At 40.5% G+C, this 18870-nt stretch overlaps 1 long non-coding RNA gene across 1 annotated transcript in view; it reads right to left on the bottom strand.

Annotated features, from left to right (window-relative positions):
* The window catches only part of LOC138752520 (uncharacterized), a 31320-nt gene extending 15885 nt beyond the window's left edge, over positions 1 to 15435 (bottom strand). Inside the window, exon 1 of the long non-coding RNA XR_011350721.1 lies at positions 15374 to 15435. This is a non-coding gene — a long non-coding RNA (uncharacterized lncRNA). The remainder of the gene's footprint in view (positions 1 to 15373) is intronic.
* Positions 15436 to 18870: the final 3435 nt, after the last annotated feature.

Here is an 18870-nt window from a genome sequence, read left to right as displayed (position 1 = left end):
CAACAGCCTGGTGTATGAGGCATTGTTCTCTTGGTGGGACAGGATAGAATGGCGGGTCATGGCTGTTCCATCATTTGCAGATCATTTTGTCCAATAAGCAAACTTGAATAGATCCAATGTCCTTTGTAGATGCACTTTGATGCAATTCCATTACCAATCACTCAAAGCAATTCATGATCATGGAGCTCAAATCCAGCTCAATCACTTTTGCATTTGAAGGACTGTCTGATGCAATATGGACGTCTTTCTGGATATAAAGTTAATTGGGAAAAAAAGTGAAATATTACCAGTGAGTGAAGGAGATTATTCAGCTTATAAGAACATTCTTAATTTGAAAAGGATGGATTGAATTAAGTATTTGAGTATAATCATGGATGTCAATTATCAATCTTTATATAAATTAAATTATGTTCCGTTAATTTAAAAAAAATTAAAACTGATTTGATTAAATAGAAAGATTTACCTATTAATTTATTGGGTGGAATAAATACAATTAAGACGAATATTTTTCCACGTATACAATATTTATTTCAATCTATTCCGTATTTACTTGATAATATTTTTTTTTCGAGATTTGAATAAAATGGTTAGGGAGTTTTTATGGAGAGGTAAATTTTCAAGAGTAGCCTTGAATAAATTAACTTGAAAATATGATCTAGGGGGATTACGTTTACCACATTTTCAAAATTATTATGAAGCAGCCCAACTTAAATTTATTAGTTCATTGATGGATTTGGAACGGCCCCTTAGTTGAGCCAAAATTGAGATGGCAAATATTTTTGAATTTGAAATACATCAATTTTTGTTTAGATGGAATGTAAATTTGTTACAGCAACATAATGTGCCTATACTAAAACATTTAATGAAGTTGTGGACAAAGAAAAAGAAAATGATAGGTTCTAGTGGTTAATTGTCAGCCTTGACTCCATTGTATAATAATCAACTTATTTCTTTCTCAATACATAATCGAAGTTTATTACATTGGAGATTTAAAGGTGTGGAAAATTTGGGAGATTGCTTTAAAGAAGGTAAATTTTTATCTTTTGACCAGATGAGGGAAAGTTATGGTATTGATAAGAACTCTTTGTTTCTTTGTTATCAAATTCAATCTTTGGTAAAACGTACGTTTGGAAGAGATATGATTTTACCTGAAATGACTAAATTTGAGACTTTTCTTATGAAGGTACCAGAGAAGGGTTATGTTTCATTTATGTATCAAATATTACAGGATGGTATCGATAAAAAGGGTTGGGATAAATGCAAATGTAAATGGGAAGTGGATATCAGTTTTATTTTTTTTCTGATGATGATTGGTTAGATATTTGTTATGATAGTGTAATTAGACTGATAAATGCACGCTATGCAATGATTAATTATAATTTTTTTACATCAGTTATATTTAACACCTGAAAAACTAAAAAAAGTATGGTTTTCATGAATCAGATTTGTGTTTTAGATGTGGTAACTCTGTTGGAACCTTTTTCTATGCAGTTTGGTCATGTGTATATATGTACACACAAACTTTTTGGAAGAAAATTCAATTGTTTATAGAATACCTGTATAAGATTAAAATACCTTTAGATCCGACAGTATTTTTACTGGGTAGTTTGCAACCTCTGAATGGTTTGGGATTAGATAAATTTCAACTTGCTTTTGTATGTAGAAAGACACGAATATGATTGATATTAATAGATGGCATAATGAGATGAAATATTTTTTAATAATGGAAAAAATCACATATGTTTTGCGTGATAACTATAATTTTTTTATTAATAAGTGGTTGTTATATTCAGAATATTTACATTTTTTTGTATGCTTAATTTTTCTTTATTTTTTTTTCTCTTTATGGCTCTCCTTAGGAGAGTTGGCTGAAAGGGGGGGGGTGATTTCCTTTTTTTTTCTCTTTTTCTTTTTTTTTCTTTCTTTTTTCTTTTATATATATATAAAATATATCACTAATGCTTAGATTATTGTTATATATGTTACTTATTATCTGTATTTTGAACAAATAAATAAAGATTTTAAAAAATCATGGAGCTCAGTGCTGGATGGGAGAGGGTATAAAAGGTAAATTATTTGTGCACCATCCCTTCATCAGGAAAGTGGTCATACTTAAGATGGAGAACAAGTTTTGTAAGGCTTGGAACAGATGTATTGCAGGCAATGATGGCCAATATTGCATGACTAATAAAAATAGGTTCACAAAACCAAAAGTTGACTGGAGATAAATGTTCAATGCAAAGATTAATTATTGGATGATTGTCATAAAAGCTCAATTTTCAAACAGAAATCATTAAATGTTACAGTTTAGAGGAAGACTATTAGCCCATTTCATTTATACCACATCTCTACCATTTTCAACCTCTTCTAACAGCCTTCACTTCTTTGTAGTCATGTTAAATTTTCCTCACCATATATTTACCCCATTTCCTCATGATGGCAACAATAAAACCTGTCTCCAACCAATCACTGCATTAAAAAAAATGTTTTCTTATTGTCAACTTTCTTCCTACTTTTCCTTGACCCCTCTACTGACTGAAATAGCCTCCTCATGCTCTCTGCATTCAGCCTCCAGCATTTTATATGCTACCTTTAATACTCATATCAGCCTTATCATTTTTTACTTTTAAATTTAGACCTAGAGCACAGTACAGGCCCTTTCAGCCCAGGAGCCCGTGCTGCCTAGTTACACCCAATTGACCTACATCCCTGGAACTTTTTGAATGCCAGGAGGAAACCGAAGCCCCCCTGAGGAAATCCTCACAGAAACAGGAAATTATACATATTCCTTACAGACCGAAATCCAGTAACTGGAAGTGTAACAATGTTGTACTCGCCTCCACGCTAACTGTGCATGCCTGGGGAGAATTGTCTATCGTTCTAACTGCAGCCTTTCATCAAAAGAACATGTCTAATATTTTTTTTTTCTGGTCTTTCTCCAAGTAGCCTTGCATCCTTTCCTTTATGAGGTGACCAAATTGAACCATCTGCGGGCAGATCAATATTTAACACAGGTTTCAACTTAACTTCCCTCCTTTTAAACCCTATAGAGAAAGCCTGTTATAGGGTGCTGTCTCATTATATCACGCCACATTCAACAACTTGTGCCTCCATAGCCCTAGGTCCTTCTACTCCAGCACTAATTTAGAATTCCATCCCATTTCTCCTTATTCTTCTTGTAAAAATCAATTAATTGTCTCCATATTAAGCGTAATCTTCCATGCAGTTGCCTATTGCTAACTGTTTGTTTCTCTGCTGTTGCAATATATATCATAATCCTCTTTGCATTTCATTACACTGCCATGTTTTCAGATGTCAGACTGATTGTCAGATTACATACATGACATCACATAAAACCCTGAAATTCTTTTTCCCTGCAGATGCAGCAGAATTGCCACTAATTGGTAGTGCAAAAAATAAACTGTGCACAGTGTGAACATGTAACCAATCAAAAGAACTCACAATAGATAATGAATGTAAACAAACTGACTGTGCAATACAGGAGGAAGCAAAAAAAATCAATAAAGTCCACAAGCCATCCACAGCATAGAACCTGTGGCTTACAGTTCCAGGTCGCAACCATTACCATAGATCATTGGCCGCAATGGTGATCGCAAGTATTCACCTCCCTCCTTCCATATATCGTGACCTTAACTAACTTCATATTCATGAGTTCAATTTTCCTTTTATGCTATGTTCTTCAACTTTGCTGATGTGTGGTACATTATCAAAGGCTTTCTGGAAATATTCAATTGAATTACTTAAATATGGGTTATAAAATACACTGGGTGACCTGCTGAGTTTCTCCATTATTGTGGTTTCACTATAAGATTATAATTAATATGTTATGATTTCTGCACTTCCTCTGAATCCAAACACAAATCCCATCTGCTTCTGTTGAGTTCAACCAACTTTTTAATGCCTCCAAGATATAAATCTTGAAATAGCTAGTGCCCTGAATGCTTGTAGAAGATTTCCCAGTAATAATTGTTTGGTCAACTTAGCCAAATAACATACTAAAGCAGGTCATAAACATGTTTCAAGATGTTGGACCAATCTAGCCAAGCACCCAAATGAGTCTTTGCTGCAATTAATTAAACACAGATTTGATTTAACAACTATCAAAGTGTGCTTATAATGGGAACACAGAACAAGTGTTCTAAGTGTCCTCAATAAGTAGATTATATATTTCCTACACATTGAATACACTTTGTTCAGTCAAACCAGGCTAGGACTTACATGATGGATGGAACTGTTCATATAGAGAATAGTGGAGCAGAGTTCCATTAAAGTGGCAATTCAGCAGGTCAAGGTGGTGAAGAAGATGTTTAGCATGCTTGTCTTCATTGGGTGGGATACTGAAGATAAAAAGTTAGTTCCTCATAATTCAGCTGTACAAGGTGTTGGTGAAACCATAGGTAATGTGTGCAGTTCTGGTTACCCAGCTTTCAGAAGACCATTATTGAATTGAAAGGGGTACAGGGGAGATTCACCTGGATTAAGGGCAGGGGTAGCTAAGCTGAGTCTCTATTCTTCAGAATGCAGGAAGCTGAGGAGTGACCTTATAGAGGTTTATAGAATCATGAGAGGCATGGATAAGTTGAGTGATCACAGTCTGTTTCCCAGAGTAGAACACTCTAGAACTAGAGGGCTGATGTACAAGGTGAGAGGGGAGAGATTTAAGAAGGACCTGAGGAGAAACTTTTCATCTTGGAAGGTGGTTCATGTCTAGAATGCACTGCCAGAGGAAATTGTAGAAGAAGGCATATGTGGTGAATGTTTCCCAAGCTGCCTGTCTCCCCTCTGGCGAGCCTTGCTGTACTAACATTGGCAGTGCATTATCTCTACTGTTAAGGACATAACTGTTAAGGACATAACTGTTAAGGATATAACTGTATATGCACCTATTGTCTTTCATTATTGTACCATGAGTTTCTGCTAATAAAAGCCATGATTATTGTTTGACCACATTGTCTTTGTCTACTTCATCAACTTCATTATTAGCAGAAACTCATGGAACAATGAGGTTATACCAGTTTAAAAGGGTACCTTTTGGAGTCACTAATGGTGTGTCAATGTTTCAGAGGGAAATGGATAAGATAGGGTACATTTCTCTATCTGGATAATGTCACTATCTGTGGGAAAACACAGGCTGAGCACGACAACAATTAAAGAATTTTTTAGCAACAGCTGAAGAACTCAACCTTACATTTAACGAAAGCAAATGTGTGTTCAACACAACAGAGCTACCCATTCTGGGCTACATTGTCCGCAAGGGCAAAATTCGCCCCGACCCAGAAAGAATGGCCTCCTTTAAGAAGTTACCACCCCCAAGCTCAGCAAAAGCCCTTAAAAGGTGTATGGGATTCTTTTCCTACTACTGCAAATGGGTTTGGGACTATGCCACGAAGGCACACCCTCTGTTTCTTCTCTCTCCAATGGCCTTGAAGGCTTTCGAGAGAATTAAAGATGATATTGCAAAAGCTGCACTCTCTTGCATTGATGAGGATGTCCCATTCCAAGTGGAAACGTTACGTGGACCAGAACTTAAACATCCTGCCATTGAAAAAGAAGCCCAGGCTATTATTGAAGCTGTTTGCTACTGGAGACACTTTCTAGCCGGCAGAAAATGTACTCTTGTCACTGATCAGAAATCTGTAGCCTACATGTTCAGTACTAAACACAAAAGTAAAATTAAAAACGATAAGATGGCACGCTGGCGAATAGAACCCTCAACTTATAATTATGAGATCCAGTACAGACCGGGCAGATTAAATGATCCCTCTGACGCATTGTCACGATCTGCTGCTGGTGCTCTGCTGGAGGGGCTAAAAGAGATCCATAGCAGACTGTGCCACCCAGGGGTCACGAGATTCTTCCACTACATAAGGGTGATCAACCTTCCTTATTCTCTGGAAGAAGTCAGGAAATTGACTAAAAGCTGTCCTGTTTGTGCAGAATGCAAACCGCAATACTTCAAAGCTCAAGAGGCCACTCTCATCAAGGCAACCCACATTTTGAGAGGATTAATTTAGGTTTTAAAGGGCCATTACCTTCCAACAACGAAAATGTATATTTCCTTACCGTAATTGATGAATATTCTAGGTTTTCTTTTGCGATATCCTGCCCTGACGTCTCGTCAGCATCTGTCATTAAGTCACTTGACAGAATTTTCAGCATTTTTGGTTTTCCCAATTACGTTCATACTGATAGAGGCTCAGCATTCATTAGCACTGAACTGCAGTGAGCCCTGCTATGAAAAGGGATTGCCACCAGCTGTACCACGAGCTACAACTCGCAGGGCAATGGGCAGGTTGAAAGGGCTAATGCTACAGTCTGGAAGACTGTTAATCTTGCTTTAAAAATATATGGTTACCCTGTTACCCGGTGGCAGGAAGTGCTGCCTGAGGCATTATATTCTATTCGGTCTTTATTGTGTACTGCAACAAATCAAACACTTCATGAACGTATGTTTGCCTTTCCTAGGAAATCAGGAACTGTGATGGACTGGCCAGCCTGTTTATCTGAGCCTGGAACCATGATGCTGAAGAGCCACGGTCAGACGTGTAAAAAAGACCCCCTACTCCAACCAGTTCAGCTACTGCATACTAACTCCAACTACGCTCATGTTAGATTCCCAGACGGGAGTACTAACATTGTACCCCTAAGAGATCTGGCCTTGCCTGATTCACCTCTTCCTCACACCCCTACTCAGAGTGAGCCTGAGAGGTTGGACTCACCCCCCCCAGCTTGTGACCCCTAGTCAGCTTTCAGATGGCCATGCTGAGGCTCCACTGCCTCACACTGGAGATGGTCCATAAGTCAGTCCTTCCCATACTACTGACCCAGGACCTGTACCAGTTCCTAAGGTTGCAAAGGAGCCACCTGAGACGAAGCACCAGAATTCATAAACAGCCTGATAGGGTGACATATTCATAAAACATCTCATTATATTTTGATTGCTTGCTAGATACTGGCGTATTTTGGCTGTTAGAGTATCTCAAGGCCAAACATGGTATCCATATATCGCTTGCTTCAATCTTTCCTACCAGCTGTCCTTTTGATTTTAACCCCTCTTCTGCCGGGGGGAGACTGTGGTCTGCCAAGCTGCCTGTCTCCACTCTGGCAAGCCTTGCTGTACTAACATTGGCTGTGCATTATCTCTACTGTTAAGGACACTCCTCTTGGATATAACTATTGTCTTTCATTATTGTACCATGAGTTTCTGCTAATAACAGCTATGATTATTGTTTGACCACATCGTCTTTGTCTACTTCATCAACTGGCACTTCAGCATAATTCTGACATTTAAAAGATATTTGGACACATTTAGAGAGAGGAAGTTCTTTGAATAAAATGGACAATGTACAGGTAAATATGACTATCTCAGAATCCCTACTTGTTAGTCATGAATGAGTTGGGCTGAAGGGACTTTTCTGTAATGCTATGGCATTGCAAAGGTCAACATAACAGTACTGTCAGAAGTTTAGTATGATGTCCAATCAATGTTAAAAAATTTGAAGAAACTGTATTTATCTGCATGATTTGCCAGAAATGCAGTGAAATCCCATCAAGGGTACAATCATGGTTCAATTTCAAGATTATTTGTCATCCGATTGTACTAGTACAATCCTATAAAATGGCATTCTCCAGTTCACAGTGCAGAAGAGTGCAAAATACTTGTATAGACATTATACACATGCAAATTATATATATATATATATATACACACACACACACAGTTTCTATGTACACATCTTAAAATATATATTCTGAATAAATAGTAGTCATAGTGTTGTTTTAGCAGTCATTCAGCAGTCTCGCTGCCCATGGGAAGAAGCTATTCCTCAGCCTGTTGGCTCTGGCTCCAAATCTGGTCTATATTTTTCCTGATAAGAGTAGCTAGAAGATGCTGTGTGTGGAGTGGTAGGAGTCCTCCTTGATTTTGTAATCCCACTTTCAATAATGATCCCAGTATATTCCCTTCAATGGGGGGGGGGGGGGAAAGGGTGACCCTAATGATCCTGTCTGCCATTTTTATGGTCCTGTAGATTGATCTCTGATCTAATGCTCTTCAGTAAATGTACCACACTGTGATGCAGCCGGCAAGTACGCTCTCCAAAGAGCTTCTGAAGAAAGTTGACATAATGGTGGATGGTAATCTTGCCCACCTCAGCCTTCTTGTGTCAAGTGAGACGTTATATGTTCAGGATAGGTCATTCCTTAAAATGACTCCCTGAAACCTAGTGCTCTACGCTCTCTCTATTGTCAAGCTATTAATATGCAGTGGAGAGTGGTCATCCTTGGTCCTCCTGAAGTCCACAATCATCTCCTTTGTCTTGTCCATGTTGAGACTCAGATCATTATTCTCTCACCATTTCACAAAATATTCCACTTCTTCTCTGTATTTCCACTCATCGTTGTTGTTGATGAGGCCAGTTACTGTTGTGTCATCAGCAAACCTCAAGACTCTTTTGAATGTGGGTCTGGAATTTCAGTCGTGGGTCAGTAGTGTGAAGAGGAGCAGACTGAGCACTCAGCGTTAAGCTAATCTTAGCATGATGGTGCTCGACGTTCTGCTGCCAATCTGGACAGAGTGCAGTCTTTCTGTTTGAAAGCCCAGAATCGCAGTTACAGATGGGACTGTTGAGTCCCAGTGAGGACAGATTTTCCACCTGCCTCTGGGGTATGATTATATTGAATGTCGAGGTAAGTTAATAAACAGCAGTTTGGCATATGAGACATCAAGTGGGTCAGGATGGAATGGAGGAACAAGGATCGTCAGTGGAACAGTTCCATCAGTAGGCAGTTTGTAATGGGTCCACTGTCTCTGGGTGGTGTGCTTTGATACATTCCATCACCAGATTCTTGAAACATTTCATAATGATGGAGGTCGAAATAGGAAATATGACCATTTCTATGTGCCAAAGAGAAACACAAAGACTGTAGATACTGGAACCTTGAACAAAGGAAAGCAAGAGAGAATCAACGGTTTGGGCAGCATTCACAAAGAGAAATGGATAGTTAATGTTTCAGGTCAGGACACTATCTAGACTGAAAAAAATGTCCCTGTCCAAAAAGTTATGTATCCATTTCTTTCCATTAATATTGTTTGACCTGTTGAATTCTTCCTGAGTTCCTGTGGGTTGATATTGATCAGTGTCAAATGCGAATGATATTTTCCACGTGCTTATTAATATATGCTCATTGAGGTCAAAGATATTTGCATGACAGTGGAATATACAATTGTTGAGTTGAGCTTTATGTTTATCTTGTAACGAACACCATTAGACCATTAGAATTATTGCTTAACAATAAACCCCATCTTGCTTTGCATTTAATTGAGAGTTGTTTTTGTTTAGCAGGATTAAACATCCACTGATTTCTCCATAAGATCCTGTTTCAAAAGGAGTAGCATAGAAATCTGCATTTGTTTAGAAGGAAAACTTGAAGAAGGAAATGTTTCAAAGTTCCCCTGTCTTCATGATAAATCATTCATTGGTTAATTGCTTGTTTAAATACCATGCACTCCTGTTGCTGCCGCCGCCGGAGGCCCAAGGACCCGCTGCCGCCCGGGGGGCCCGAGGTCCTGCCTGAGTCTGCCTGAGGTAACAGCCGCATCGCGGACAGAGACAGCCAGCCGAGACTGGGCCTGCCCGCACTGCTGCCCGAGCACCGAACATAGGCCGCCATCGCCAGGCAAACCCCGGCAGCCCCCACAGCCCGACCGTTGGCAGCCGAGCCCTGGGCTGGGAGCGGTCAATGAGAACTGTTTAGTGTATTTCAAAGTTTAATACACACCTCAAAAACCAATAGTCTAAACACTAACAACTGTGAACTCCATTGCAGAGTTCTCTCCAGTCTTAAAAAAATTTCTACTAGAACTTTTCTTTCTGATCCTCAACCAATGCTGCATCCCCTTTACTCAGCCACGGCAGGAGTAAACGCACACAGGCCGATTCCAGGGTGCACCACTCCATAACTGGGGACAGCGGTCGTAGATCTCCAGAAATGGTTTGACCTAAAAGGGGAGGCAGGCCTCTTCAGCCCAGTTAAGCAACCTGCATAGGAGAAGGTCACTCCGATATAAAACCTACGACCCAAGGACCTCGCTGCCATGTCCCAGCTTGCTTGGCCACGGCACACGAACCATGGGTGTAAAGGGTGGGGCCAGTACTGTGCACACTGCACTCCACTTAAAATCTCCTTTGCGCAGGCCCGAGGACAGGTCCTCCCCCTCAAAAGATGCACACAAACTCAAGCTAGCATGTTGGAACATCAGAACCATGCTAGACAAGGCTGACAGCCACCAACCTGAACGTCGGTCTGCTCTCATCGCACATGAACTCCTCAGACTTGACATCAACATAGCCGCTCTCAGCGAAGTCTGCCTTGCATATGTAGGCAGCCTCCAAGAACACGGCGCGGGCTACACGCTCTACTGGTCTGGCAAGCCTCAGTCTGAATGACGCCTATCTGGTGTTGGCTTCATGGTCAAGAACTCCATTGCCTCCAAACTCGAAAACCTCCCGACAGGCCACTCTGACCGGATCATGCCCATGCGACTCCCCCTTCAAAACAAGCGACACGTCACTCTCATCAGTGTCTCTGCTCCAACCCTTCAGGCGGAACCAGCAGAAAAGAACAAGTTCTACACTGATCTGCACAACCTCATCAAATGCACCCCTACAGCCGACAAGGTTGTCATCCTTGGCGACTTCAACGCTCGTGTCGGCAAAGACTCAGAAACCTGGCCAGGAATCCTTGGCAAGCATGGTGACGGCAAGTGCAATGACAACGGGCGCCTCCTTTTGGAACTCTGCGCAGAACAGCGGCTTGTCATTACTAACACCCTTTTTCAGCAGAGAGACAGCCTGATGACTACCTGGATGCATCCCCGATCCAAACACTGGCACCTCCTGGACTACGTTCTGGTGCGAGGAAGAGACAAACGAGATGTGCTCCACACCAGGGTCATGCCCAGTGTGGAATGCCAAACTGACCACCGGCTTGTTCGCTGCAAGCTCAACCTTCACTTCAAGCCAAAGTTCAAGAACAGTGGAGCCCCCAGAAAGAGGTTCAATGTTGGAAACTTGCAGTCACACGTAGTGAGAGGAAACTTCCAGGCAAACCTCCAAGCAAAGCTTGAGGATGCAAACTGCCTCACGGACACGTCTCCTGAAACCCTCTGGGATCAGCTGAAAACGGCCATACTGCAATCCACTGAAGAGATACTGGGCTTCTCTTCCAGTAAAAATAAGGACTGGTTTAACAAAAACAACCAGGAAATCCAGGAGCTGCTGGCAAAGAAGCGATCTGCCCACCAGGCTCACCTTGCAAAGCCTTCCTGGCCAGAGAAAAAACACGAGCCTTCCATCTCGCATGCAGCCACCTTCAGTGCAAACTCCGGGAGATCCAAAATAAGTGGTGTACTAGCCTCGCCAAACGAACCCAGCTTAGCGCCGACATTGGCGACTTCAGGGGTTTTTATGAGACATTAAAGGCGGTGTACGGCCCCTCACCCCAAGTCCAAAGCCCTCTGTGCAGCTCAGATGGCGAAATCCTCCTCAGCGACAAGATCTCCATCCTCAATCAATGGTCAGAACACTTCCAATCCCTTTTCAGTGCCAACCGCTCAGTCCAAGAATCCGGCCTGCTCCAGCTCCCTCAAAAACCCTTGAGGCTAGAGCTGGATGAGACCTGGGAAGAGACATATAAGGCAATTGAACAAAATTGAGCTTTGTTCAGTTTAATTTGGAGAGAAATGTGGAAAGGTAGCAATTAAAGCAGGAAGGAATACTTCAAGAAAAAAAGAGTAAATCATTTTTGATTGAGTGAGAGAGCTAGAATCATCAGACCATGATTGAGTATGAGAATGACTAGTAGAATCTTGCTGAAGTTATCCAAGTATATAGACAGAGGAGGTATTTAGTGGGAATCGTAAATTATATGAGCAATGTCCATGTAGATCAAATGATTGCAGTAAGATTTTTACTTGTGGACACTAAATTAATAAAATATGATAAATCTTTTTTTTCCTGATATCAATGCAGTCAACTGTATTAGAATAACAACAGACTTGTGACCTATGCAACATATGTCAGTCCACACATACGACCGAAATTTTAAAAAAAATATAAAACTTGTGCGATTACTGTGAAAATTGGGCCTATCTATGGTGGCCGCCATGTTGACTGGTGTCCAATGACTTATGAGCGCTGGCCTTGGTGGCTGCCATACTGAGATATTTCACCACATTTTAACTCCTTGTGTCCCCATTTTTTCTGATTCTCTTGCTCAATATTCTGATGGTCAGATAGATTTGTGGCCAGTAGAGACCGCAGTGTACTCATGGTCCCCAGCAACAGAGAATAAGAAGAATTGTGAGATAGACAACAGAAGCAAATCAATAATTTCAGTACCTCAGGTAGGGCAATTCCGACATAGATTCTGAGCTATGACCGGTCATCCAGAATGGAACTCAGATGCATATCAAGGAGTACCTGTAGTCATAAATCAAGTCAAGTGGCTGCAAGTGCCTCAGGGAGGTAGAGCAAGTGTGGATTGGAGAATTCCAAAGAATGAAGAGTGATGGTGGAGGGGGAGGGAGAGTTGGAAAGTGAGCCTTCTTTAAGGCATAGTGGAGTGAAAGAGAAAGTGGAAGTTTCTATGAAGTGAAAAGGATAATTGATGAGGAAGAGATGGCTGAAGCAAATTGGTAAGAAGTTGATGGCCTAGGATGAATGAGGAGAGAAGAGGGGATGAGATTTGGAGTGATAGAATAAATTGAGTGGATATAGATCAAGAGAAAGTGAATGGTTAACAATGGCGAAAGAGAACTGGAGGAAGTAAAATCCGAAGAATACTCTGGGTTAGAAGATAATGAGATTTGCTGGAGAATAACCATGTGTGAATGTTTTATTTTCTTCCGTGTGTAAAAATTGAATATAGGTATGTTATGTGCAGGTGGTAAATAGAGTATATATGTGGGCATGAGTACCATGATGTTCATCAATGCATTCAACACCCCCTGCTAGTAGTGGGTTGTATAAAGAAAGGGGAGGCCACAGCATACAGGATGGAGATTGAAAACTTGGCTGAATGGTGCACCAACAACAACTTGCACTCAATGTCACCAAAACTAAGGAGCTGATTGTTGACTTCACAAAAGGAAAGCCTGAGCTGTACAATCCAGTGATCATTGGGAATCAGAGGTGGAGAGGATGAGCAAATTTAGGTTCTTGAGATTCACTATCTCAGAGGATCTTTCCTGGACCATGGCATCTAGAAGAAATCACGTCAGTGCCTCTACTTCCTCAGCAGTTTGCAGAGATTGGTATGACGTCAGAAACCCTGGAAAATTTCTAGCTGAATCATGGTCTGGTATGGGAACACCAATAGCCCCTGAGCATAAAGCCCAGGAATCACAGAGAAAACCCTCTCCACTATCAAGTACACCTACAGGTAATACTGCCGTTGGAGGACAGAAACAATCATCAAAGACCCTCACCACCCAGCACACGGTCTGTTCTCACTGCTGCCATCAGGAAATAAATATAGGTGCCACAAGACTCGCACCCACCAGGTTCAGGAACAGCTGATATCCCTCCACCATCAGATTCCTCAATGACAAACTCAGAGACTCATTTAAGGAATCTTATTTGTGCAATTTATTGATTCTCTTTGTTTTCTCTGTTTATTTATATTTGTTATCTGTTTACATTTGTTTATGTTTTGTTCTTTGCACTACCAATTAGTGATAATTCTTCCATCCCTGCACTAAAAAAAATGAATCTCAGGGTTGTATGTGATGTCATGATTGTACTCTGACAATAAATCTGAAATCTGTTTTCCAACCATTTTTAATGGGCAATAATGTTGTAATGAGTGCAGCAGACAGTTAGTATTGAGAGAAATCACACACATGCCTTTTGCATGTGCAGGAGTGTATACATACACACACACACACACACACACACACACACACACAATTTGAACTCTCACCCCAGCAACACAATCACCACATGAAAGATGAATAGCATTGCCATCCCCTGTACTTGTTGCCCTCCTCTCATGGGTGGAGAGATCATCAATTTTTGAGGTACTTTTGAAATGATCTCAGTGTGTACTCAGTGTGTAACTGTCTATTTTACAGTTAAATTTTAGACTCTCCAATTTTGGTGCAACAAAGGCAGATGAACAGAAAATGTGATGGCTATGCTTCCAGTTTACCTTATTTGGCCAACATTCCAGGATGGGTGAGTTCGAACCTCAGCCACTTCAAAAGGGACCCACTGGTTCATTGCTGCAGTGTAATTAACTGGTTTGAATGTTTCATGTTAGAACAAAGGATATGACATTTGGACTTCAGGCTCTGTTTTTTCTGGCACTTAATTTTAAAAAAATCCTCTGATGAAAGCCCCCACATCTGTGCTGACTAAGATGGCTGTTTCACACTTGATTAATGAAATAATTGCTGGCCATAAATGAAGACCTGATACAGGAATAGTAGACTGAGCATCTGATGCAGAGCAGTAACTATCTGAAGGATGAAATTGCTTAGTGGCTACGGGCTGACTTTCGTCCAATGTAATTTCCTTTGAACTGATTATATTAAGTAGCGTGTACCTAAACTATTATTCATGAAATTGCTATGAACCCAGGAAGATGAATCTGATTTTAAGAAAATATATCCCTCGTTATAATGACAATAATTTCAACTTCAAAGCATTAGTGAAACCTTTTGTGTGCTGTAAATCTCTCTGGACTACTTAGTCCCATCCATCTAATTATAGCAGCAATTTAACAAAAGGCTCAAAAGCTTTCCAGTTTATAGTAAAGGATACTGAGGATGAACCCATCCATTTAACATGTCACTTTTAAGGGATTACCAATGTATTTTTTTCCATCTGGGATACTTATAAAGCTTGATGCAGAAATGCCATGCCAACAGAATTTGTTTAACTTTGTAAAGTCTGTTGCCATCAGAGAAAAAAAAAACTTGAATTTGAATCACAGGTTTCCTGAACTCAGGATTTTTCAAAGTGTTTCACAGCCAAAAGAAGTAGAGTCATGGTCACAACTTATGGAAAGAGCTTGCTAATTTCTTCACTGCATAGATCAATAAACAAAAACATGGTAATGACAAATGGTCTGTGGAAAAATTATGTTAAGTCAGGAATAAATATTTGGCCAGAACACAGGGGGAATTTATACTGTTATTTGTTGAAGCAGTGCTGTTTTATTATATGCATCCACCTAAGAGAACAGACGGGACTTGGGTTTAATCAGCACTTTTTAAAAAAAATTACAAGGTAGAAGTTGATTTTGGCCATTGAAACACATGCCGCACAATTACACCCAAGTAACCTACCAGGCCCTGACGGTTTTGGGGGGTGAGAAGAAACTGGAGCACCTGGGAAAATCCATGCTGGTCATGGGAAGAATCTACAACTCCTTACAGACAGTGCTGGATTTGAACCAGTTCGCTGATGTCATAATGGCATTGTGAAAACCTCCACACTAACCGTGCTGCTTCAAATATTAATTTCTTACAAAATGCAAAATACCTCTGGAGAGTTGCTGAATATTTATATTGACCAAGGTGCTTTCCACCCTACACTTCCTCCACTGCCTCTTTCCCAATCTACAAATGACTCTGCAAATACGTTGCATCCCTGTAACGATTTTGGATCTTTTCAGCAGGTTTAATTGTACACGTTGATAGGTTGATCATTAAAAAGTAAATTTCAGCATCAGGCAGAAAACATTAGACACATTCAGAGAAACTCTCCTTGATGGTTGTCTGTCTGTGTAATAATTCAAATTCCAAGGCTATGCAGAAGAAATGTTGAGTCAGTCCAGAAAACAATGATTATTTATTTTGTTCTAATAAGGTATATGCTCTGAAGATGACAAGTTAGATGGATATTTTGTCTGCTGTCTCCTTCATTATCAATGGGAAAGCTTTTGAGTCCTTTGTTAAATTGCAACCATCATTAGCTGAAAGTGGTGAAGTGGTCCAGGGAGATTTATAGCTCATAAAAGGTTTCATTAATGCTTTGAAGTTAAAATGATTACCATTGTAATGAGTGGTTTTCTTTTTCAATCAAATATTCATCTTCCTGCTTTCATTGCAATTTCCTGAATATAACTTTGTACAAACTATTATGTTTGGATACTTAGTGTACATATCCACCTTGCTAACCACAGCATTCTGACCATTGATAAAACAAGCGAAAACAGTACGCAGGGAGATCAGGCCATGGCCTTGCGTTGGGTTGGGAGGGGGGGGGCAGGCACAGGAGTGATCCAGGACTGCTTTGAGACCATGGAAGTGAGCTGCTTCAGGGAGGCAGCCATGTACAATGGCTGGGTAAACACTGATGAGTATTCAAGCTGCATTAGCAAGTATAGCAAGGATGTTACAGAGGTCAAATACCACACAGCCAGGGCAAACCAGAAACATGGTTGGACGCAGATGTCCATGCATTTTTCAGATCTTAGGATGCAGCCTTCCGGACAAAATGGCACTAAGATCAGCCAGGGCTAAACTCTCCCATGAAATCCAGAAGGAAAAGCATGGGAACACACAGAAGATCCACAGTCAGCTCTGCCACACCAGTCACATGAGGTGCATGTGGCAAGGTATCAAAACAATAAGAACAACAAATCATCAGATAATCTTGTGAGTAAAGAATAATGATGCCCTTCTGGATAGCCTGATCATTTTCAATGCAAGTTTTGACAAGATGAGCAGGCTGACACCAAAGAAATCTCCATCTCCGAGTTCAAGAAAATCTTACTCAAGATGAAAGCAGTGGTAACAGACAACATACCTGGTTGAGTACTGAAGGACTGAGCAGAACAACTGCTGGACACCCTTAGGGACATCTTCAACATGTCATTGCAGAAGTCCATCATCCCCACTGGTTTCAAGTCAGCCACCGTCATCTAGGTACCAAAGAAGGTGACAGTTAGAGGCTTCAATTACTAATGCCCAGTGGCACAATTATGAAATATTTTGAGCATCTGGTGATGGAACGTATCAAAGCACACTTCCCAGGGACACTTGATTCATTTCACCACCAAATAGAAGGGTTCCACTGAATATTCTATTGCTTTGTCCCTCCACTCTGCTCTGACCCTCCGGGAGAATGAGGCCTCACATGCCAGGCTGCTGTTCATTGACTTCAGCTCAGCATTTAATACTATCAAACCCCAGAGGCTGGTGGAGAAACTGTTCTCACTGGGACTCAGCACCCCTCTCTTTATCTGGATTCCATAACAGAAAACCACAAATTGTTCAGGTTGGAAGCAGAACAGAGAACTATCACACTGAGCTCTGGCAGTCCTCAGGATTGTGTCCTCAGCCCGCTCCTGTTCATGCTACTGACCTATGATTGAAATGCCAGATGCAGCTCCAACAGATGATGTGACAGTATTTGGCCTCATCAGCAACAATGATGAGTCAATGAGGAAAGGTAGACATTCTCACGAACTGAAGCGAGAATAACCACGAGTCTAAACATGGACAAGAAAAAGGAGATGATTGTGGACTTCAGGAGCACCAGTAAAAACCATCATCCACTACACTTTAATAGCTTGATGGTGGAGAGAGAAGAGAAAACCAAGATCCTTGGAGTCCACTTAAGAAATGACATTTCCTGGACACACAACATCTCCTCACTCATCAGGAAGGTGAACCTCTTTAGAAAGCTGAAGCAGGTAAGGCTGCCAGTCACCATTCTATCAATGTTTTACACATACTCTATCGAGAGCATCCTGGCGGACTGCATCACATTGTGGTGTGGTTGCTGTAGATCATTGGATTGGAGGTCAATCCACAGGAATGTAAAACTACCAGGGAAAATCACTGGGATCATTGTTTAAAGAGGGTTTGTAAAATCATTGAGGACCCCCTACCACCCCACACACAGCATCTTCCAGCTACTTCTCTCAGGTAAGAGATACAGAAGTATTGGAGTCAGAACGACCAGTCTGAGAAACAGGAACTTCCTATAGGTAGAGAGACTGCTGAATGACTTTTTGTTTTAAAATTATATTTAAATTTCAAACATGTATTAATGCCAAATGCAGAAATATCTTTCTTTATTATATAAACAATAATAATACACAGTATTCCCGCCATTCCTCCTACACCCTCCCCCCAAAATAATAAACCCAACAACAAAAAGAATGAGTTATAGAAAGAAAGAAAAAAAAGAGTTAAAGTAAAAAATATGTTCAATTAAATTTAGCCTTTAACATATTAAAAATGGATATATTTACCAAGGATTTGAGAAGGTTTGAGGTTTAGTAAACACTTTCATAACGTAAAGCTACAATATGTAAAATATGGGGAGCAAATTTTTAAAAACTGTTGAATAACTAATGAACTGCTAAACAAACTCTCCAAGTTTCCACAATTTTTAATAATGTTTATTTTCAATATATACATTGTGACAGAGTTTATGAAGGTATTTGGGAGTTAAATTGGGAAAGGTTTGTCACACACAATCACTTTAAAACACCAAAGTTTTGCAGGAGCTTTTGCAAGAGTCCCCAGAAACTCAGAATGGGCTATTATTTGCAAAGGCAACAAATGTAACAACATGCAATGGCAGCTTTGTCTGGAAAACAGAATTTACTGTCTCCGGTGTTTCCCTTAGAATAGGAGAAACAGAAAGGAAGTCTGTGGAGACCTGAAAGAAAGAGGTCATCATATGGAGAACCCTGAAGGGGGAAAGTTACGTCAGCAAGACACTGGAGTGGCTGATTAATAAGGAATCGAAGGTGGATGTCCTGGAACAAGAAAAAACTCTCTCTCTGAAAACCAACAGGAATCCTTCTGAGTGGTAATCATTTGCC

Source organism: Narcine bancroftii, chromosome 1 (assembly GCF_036971445.1).
Source record: "Narcine bancroftii isolate sNarBan1 chromosome 1, sNarBan1.hap1, whole genome shotgun sequence".
Classification (NCBI taxonomy): domain Eukaryota; kingdom Metazoa; phylum Chordata; class Chondrichthyes; order Torpediniformes; family Narcinidae; genus Narcine; species Narcine bancroftii.
The sequence above is the reverse complement of the archived record's forward strand: the minus strand, read 5'-3'. Positions and strand labels throughout refer to the sequence as shown.